This window comes from Sycon ciliatum, chromosome 12 (genome assembly GCF_964019385.1).
Source record: "Sycon ciliatum chromosome 12, ocSycCili1.1, whole genome shotgun sequence".
Classification (NCBI taxonomy): domain Eukaryota; kingdom Metazoa; phylum Porifera; class Calcarea; order Leucosolenida; family Sycettidae; genus Sycon; species Sycon ciliatum.
The window spans coordinates 4,012,915-4,020,023 of NC_088654.1; positions in this window are offsets into that span (position 1 = coordinate 4,012,915).

Here is a 7,109-nt window from a genome sequence, read left to right on the forward strand (position 1 = left end):
GTCAACGCATCACACGTTTTTCTTTGCAATAATTTGTACAGGATCGATCGGCTTCGGTCAACCACAGGTTCCGGATTCGTCTGATAATCCGTGTACAGTGCGCATTGCATCATCAAAATGACGTCAACTTGAAATTCTGTCGGGACAGCACCCATAGTGGAGTTGCACACTCTGGGGGGTTATGTACTCTTGGTTTCACCTAGAGAAGTCACGTGGAATATGTACTGGGAATTTCCCCTTCCATATTTGGCAGTTTTCTGCATGCAGTTGATCGATACACAGCAAATCCGTACGCATTTTCTCTGCGTGTGCCACAATGTAGAGAATCCCATCTCCGCGTAGAAATCTGGAGCCAAAACACGCGAAGCCGTAGACTCTAACCCAGACACCTGCTCTCTACGTGATTTCTCTACGTTTCACGTATAGCAGAACCTCCCTTATATACCGAGCATCTAACGTAGAAACTTACGTAGCCTAAGTGAAATACCGAGCACCTTACGTAGAAACTTACGTAGCATAGCGATGTCGTTTTTTCTGCCATGTGAACACAATAAGCTGACAGGATCGCTTTTCTAAAATAACCCCGGGGGTTATGTTACTTATGTACTCTTGACCTACATAGGTCATACCAAGAGTCCATAAATTATTATTATTATTTTTTTTGATAATCCAGGGGATGGCCCACGCCTGGTACTGCCACTGCATGATAAATCATACGTAATGACTGATAAAAGGTGTGAAGCAAACTAATAACAAAAGTGTAAATGAAAATTGCTGTTAGACCACACGAATGCCAAGTCACACTGCAAGAGCTAGTGCCCTGGAATCACTGCCTCCGCAGCAACAAGAGAAGCAGGGGTGGTAGAGTCGACGGAGACCTTGAGGCTGCGGGATCCACGGAGACACATGACGCTCGCCCGGAGGAGCGCAAAGCTTAGGCGGCAGCGGACCCATGCCATCACCACACTGTACGGCTCCTTGCTCTTCTCTGCTAGCAGGCACGCAATACGCTTATACAAAGCTGTACAGTGGCGACTCATTCCACCTGTTGTGGCAAACACAGCTGGCACAAATGAAGCATGTTCCACGTCGCGGATACGCTGCTCGTACGCCCGGCGTTTCTCCTTCTCCTGCCGAGTGTAGGTTGAGACCAGTGAGGTGGCCCGGTTTGAGGACGCATACGGGTTAAACACCCTGACATCAACGAAAGTGCGCTCAAACCGGCCACCCCAAAGGCCACTGGCAGCTACATCCAGACGAGCCTGCTCTTCCACAATAGCTGAGCGATAGCGAAACTGCTCTCCTGTGACAGGCTGGAGGTGAGGTTCCACGGCGACATTGTGGGCAACCTTCTTCAGCAGACTTGCCGTGATGTCACGCACTTCGTTGTGACGGATGGATGGAAATCCACCCGTCGGACAGGAAAGTGCATGGCAGGTAGTGAACCTGGCACCACAGGAGCAATCTGACGGCAGACGGTCTGGCAACCAATTGTACCGGAGGTACACCCCGTCGCGGAATTCACCCTTACTGAGAGAGAAGCCATGACGTGCAAGGGGCCTACAGGTCAGCCAACTTGAAGCACCCTTCTCAGAGGCAAGTTGGATGACACGCTGCTGGTCGGCATCAAGGGTAGCAGTAATCATCGTGACTTCAGCCCGCAGTGCATCCCGAGATTGGGAGGTGGCAAGACGCTTCTGGGTGCGGATGGACACCAGTGCATCACCCAGAGATGGGTCCTGGCGGAGAATCCGTTGCACTAGAGAATCGGTTATGGCAAGGGACGACTGATGCTGCACAGCCATAGAGCTGGGGACGACGAGGCCCAGACCACCAAAACGGCAGGGCAAAGCGAGCAGAGTGCGTTCCATGTTACTCACCGGACGACTCAACAGAGCCGGGAGGAACTTACTAGTGACTAAGGAATCCAATTCTTCCAGAGCCACAGCCAGCTGAGGTGTCGTGCGGCAGAGGAAAGCCCATTTGCTCTTGAACCCGTGGACGAAGGCAGAATAAGCTGCTTGAGGCTGGGTCAGAGCAATCTCGGATAGCTTCGTGAGCTGATTGCACCAGGAGCGTGCCGCTTCCTCAATGTACTGGGTGATGAATTCAGGGGAGCCAATGGCTGACCCCAGATATCGGACGCCATCAGATCGGATCTGAACGCCAGTCGACTGGAAAACTCGGCGTGCCTCATCCAGGAACTCTGGCTTGACGAGAAGGATAGACTTTGCTGGATTGGGGAAGTACCCAAAAGAGGGCCCTTTCTCGGCAAGGCTATCCCACCATTGGCGAATAGGCCTCACCTTGCCACCAGCCGCAGAGTCGTCAGCATACCAGGCTTGGGTTGAACCCTCGGATGCCACTTCCTGCAAAAGAGGAAGGGTGGCAATAGCGTACAGCGGCATCGCTATTGGATCACCCTGGGTGGTACCTTCACTGGAGAGCATAGACTCACCACCTACATATAGGGTGGCTGAGTGGCGGTAACAATTGATGGCGATTGGGGCCAACGCTGGGCAGAGGTGCTGTACATTGCGGAGGCACACTTCCCTGTTGATGCTATTGAAGGCATTGGTTGCATCCGCAAGGAGAACACACTCAGACTCGCTGCTGTTGAAGACTTGTCGCATGGCGTGAACTGCGGCTTCGATCCCGCATTCCTGCCCAGCACACAACTGAAGACTTCCCGCGGCCTTTTGGACGTCTCCGCCAATGACAGCAAGGATGGCTTTTCCAATTATGCGACGAAGGACCTCACCTATGCCAATGGGCCGCACACCAGGCTGTTTGTCCAGAGGGATGAGGCGACAGGCTACATAGGCGTTGAGACATGCCGGATCCACATAAGTTGTAGCGAGCCGCTGGGCACAAGCCATGATAGCGTCGCATAGGGTGTCAGAGGCATCTTTGAAGGAGGTGCACATGTGTCGCCAGCAATCGGCATCAACTCCTGAGGGGCCAGCAGCTCCACGGGTGTGTAAAGCCGCTTTGCGGACTGTCTCACGTGTTAGTGAAGCAAACCGCACTGGGTGAGGAGGAGTTGGCAGCGGGTCTGCGATGATTGCACTGGCTTGAAGCGGGGCTGCTGCAGGGTGTTTGCTGGCTAGGATGTCCCGCACAGGCTGGTCGTTGATGCGCTCGTCCAAGTGAAGTACACCTCCGCCAGTTCCCTCATCTAACAGACGCAGAGCATCGCGCAGTTTGCCGTTGGTGATTTTCTGCGAAAATAGCTGAGCAGTACTTTGGCTTCCGTGGGCACTGCGTGTTTTACCATCCTCCATCTGGCTCTGGATTGTACGGCATTCGTGAAGGAGGCTCTCGATATCACCATTCTGCCACAAGTCCATCCGCCGCTGTAAGCATTCTCCAAATGAGGCGCTTTGGGCTTTATGTGGTTTCTGCAAAAGCAGCTGCTGGAAGACCATTGCTATCTTCAGCGCCATACCCTCATAGCGTCCACCATTCCCAAAGCAAGCTAGATAGGTGCTCAGACGAAGAATGAACTGGCGGCCGGCTGATCCATTGGGAACAGAGAACGAATTGGGCCGGAAGTGAACGGCTACATCATAAGCTAAGTCGATAGCTCGGGCTGTTTCGTCGTCGTCCAGTTGCCCCAAGGAGAAGCGTGACGGGGATACAGGCACGAAATCAGGCAGGCAGAACTGGTCGGGTGCTGCACCATTCCGCTGGCCATCCAGGATATTATCGGATCGCAGGTCCAGGTTGTCTGCCGCTGACTGGATAGTGGGCGGCGAAGAGCTCAGGTTTGCCAGCAGCGCAGCCTCCGCGTCCTCGTCGCCTACTCCAACAGCCGAGTCCTGATCCAGCAAATCCCACGCTAGCTGCTGAGAGCTTGATACCGACTCGTACACGGTGGTGCGCGCAGCTGCAGCGGACGCGATATGATCGACTGTGCATGTGGCTGTTCTTGGCGAGGCAGCAGCTGCATGCGCACCGTCGGCGTCGGTCACCTTTTCCGTACCATCAAGAGTACATAACCCCCCAGAGTGTGCAAGGCCTGATCCAGCTCTGTGTAGGGTCTTGGTCGAGCGGAATCGGATCTTCTGATGTCATGCGTACACTTCACACCAGCGCAAGGCCGGTCTCGAGGCAGGGCACCATTGTTTTTGATCCAAGAGTACCCGCGACTCCCCGGGTTCCCCTCAGATGTGTACGGTATTATGACGCAAAGACCCGATTCCGCTCGACCAAGACCCTACACAGAGCTGGATCAGGCGTTGCACACTCTGGGGGGTTATGTACTCTTGGGCTGTGTTTACATGAGAAATTTCAACCCGGGTCGAGTTCAGCCCGGGTTGAAAGTCTGTACGATAGACAAAAGAGGTGAGCGTTTACATGAAGACAGTTGACCCGGGTCAAATACTGATATGCCGCCAAAAGTCCACTTCTACAGTCCTGCATGGTCACGTGAATCCGTTCGCGCGAAATTTGCATCTGCAGTGCTGTTCAAACCTGGCGCGAGATACGCACAGAAGTACGTTTGTACGATTTTCTTGACCCGGGTTGGTTTCAACCCTCCCCTTGGGGGGAGGGTTGAAATCAACCCGGGGCGAAATTTCAACCCGGGTCAAGCGCAATGCGTCATGTAAACGCGCCATTCACTTTGTGCACATGGCGGGTTGAAATCTGACCCGGGTCGAACTCAACCCGGGTTGAAACGCCTCATGTAAACACAGCCTTGGTATCATCCGTCGTTCGAACACCACCTGATGACGGTTGGCTGGCTGTACTGCTACTACATGTACATGTACTATGTACGGCACCGGTACGTACGGTAACCGTCTCTGCACGGTTTGAGCACCCCAGCCCTCCCGACAAGCCCTTCCGTCCCGTACCGTCGGCGTTGCGTCGAATGTGAACTAGGCTTGAATACCCCATTACGTCCCGTACCGTCGGCGTTGCGTCGAGGGGGGGGGGGGGGGCGTCTGACATACATTTTTATTTTATTGTCTGCACTTCATGGCACATAATGAAAATAGCCAATACAAGGTACAGGTTGTAGCTGAGGGGTACAGGTTGTAGCTGAGGGGGGCTGTGTCCCAGTAGTAGCAATTGATATTGCCGGTGCGTTTGACCGCGTCTCATTGTTCATGGATGAGTTTTTGTTGACTGGAGACAGAAGCGGACTTGGCTTAATTTCAGTGCATTTTCATGCATTGTTCTTTGGCCTTTGTACGCGTGCTGTGGTATTATTATTATTATTATTATTATTATTATTATTGACCGCGTCTCTCACGTCGGCCTCCTCAACAAAGCAGAGCGAGTAGGCATCGGCGGACCTCTTCTCTCTTGGCTACGCGACTACCTGAGTAACCGCTGCCTAAAGGTGGTAACTGGAGGCCACGCTTCCAAGAAGTACCCCATCACTGCCGGAGTGCCCCAAGGCAGCGTCCTGGGGCCCCACACTCTTCATATTGTTTGCTGCCGATATCGACCAATGCCTCTCGCATGGAGTAAAGCTCAGCTCTTTCGCCGATGACACTACTGTGTTCAGTCTGATCAGACCAAACGACAACATCCAGGAGAAGGCAGCATCCTTACAGACAACCCTCAGCAATCTTGCCGCATGGGGCCAGCAATGGCGGATCCAGTTCGAGCCCATCAAGAGCCAGCGCCTGATTTTGTGCAATGCTCGAAAGCGCCCTGACTTTCCACCAACCACCGTTGCCGGCGAGATTATTCCGGACTCGGACCACCTAAAGCTGCTTGGAGTCACATTCGACTCTAAGCTTGGGTTCCAGCGCCATATTCATGCTGTCGCTGTCAAGGCCAGCCAGCGCCTGGGATTCTTGCGCGTGCTGCTTGGCTTCTGGGGCATGAGGGCCGCCTTGCCGTGTATAAGGGGTTCATTCGGCCCATCCTGGAGTACGCTCCCCTAGCCACCATGTGTGCAGCCCAATCCCACCTAGCACGCTATGACAGGGTGCAGGAGAAGGCAGTGCGAATCATCGGACCTGGCACGATCCTTCAGAGCCTACAGCTCAGGAGGGCAGTCTCAGGGCTTGCGTATGTGTACAAGTTGCACTACATTAAGGGTCCACCCCAGCTGACAGCCCTCCTCCCGCCACCGTTGGCGCCTGCACCTACTCCTAGAACACGCCGACAACTAGCTTCTCGCCACCCTTTCCAGTTGCAATGGCCACTTGCTCGGACAGCACCGAACTACCTACTGAGGTCATTCCCCTACACCCTCATTGCGGCATGGAACGACATTCCTGAGCAAGTCATCCCGGAACCTCCGGCATCGAAGGGAATGCAGGCCTTCAAGTCTCGCATTTGTCAACACCTGATGCGCCAGGATTGGTTGTGGGCGACAGCATTCCAAGGCTAAATTTGGCGATGTTCCATTCTCCAGTCCCATAACGATCACCTTGTCTTCACCCCACTGAACTGTACCTTGCTCCCTAGAGCTCTCGAATCACCTCAGTGCAGAATGTTTTGCGTTAATATTTATTTCTTCTCTTCTTTCCTTTTTTGCTACATGCAGAAGACCTTTTCCCCTCGTGATCCTCTTTCTTATGCATGCATGTTGCCAATTGTTGGTGCAGTACAAGTTTAGTGTTGAAAGCAGCATTTCAAGTGTTGTGATTATTGTGAGGTTTTGTGTGGAATTTTAATTTTCAGCTATCACATTTCGTTAATTTCTTACTTTTTAGACGGGGTCCATAGACTAGAACACAATAACTTTTTTTAGAAAACTGCCATAAAGCAGTTTTTATTGCTATAATCCAGATTGCAAGATGTTAAGCTAGCCTGCCTTCCTTATGTGCTCCACAGTACCTGAGTCATGTGCTTTACCGCCTCCCCGTTGTTGTATTCTAACGTTAACGTTATTCATTGACTGAGCGTTCTTTGCTTTGTACTACACCCTGCTATCATGTTAGGCTATTTCCTACAATATTTTACTGTTTCCATTCGCTTCCATGTAATTGGGCGACACCGCCCGTTTGGTTCTGCGAATTCAAATAAAAATGTACCTACCTACCTATGTATGCCTGAAATAGGTTGTGTTTCGTCAGGTTTTGACATGTTCCTTTTCTTCTTTTCTTCTCAGTATTCTCGCTCGCATAGTACTCCACTTCTAT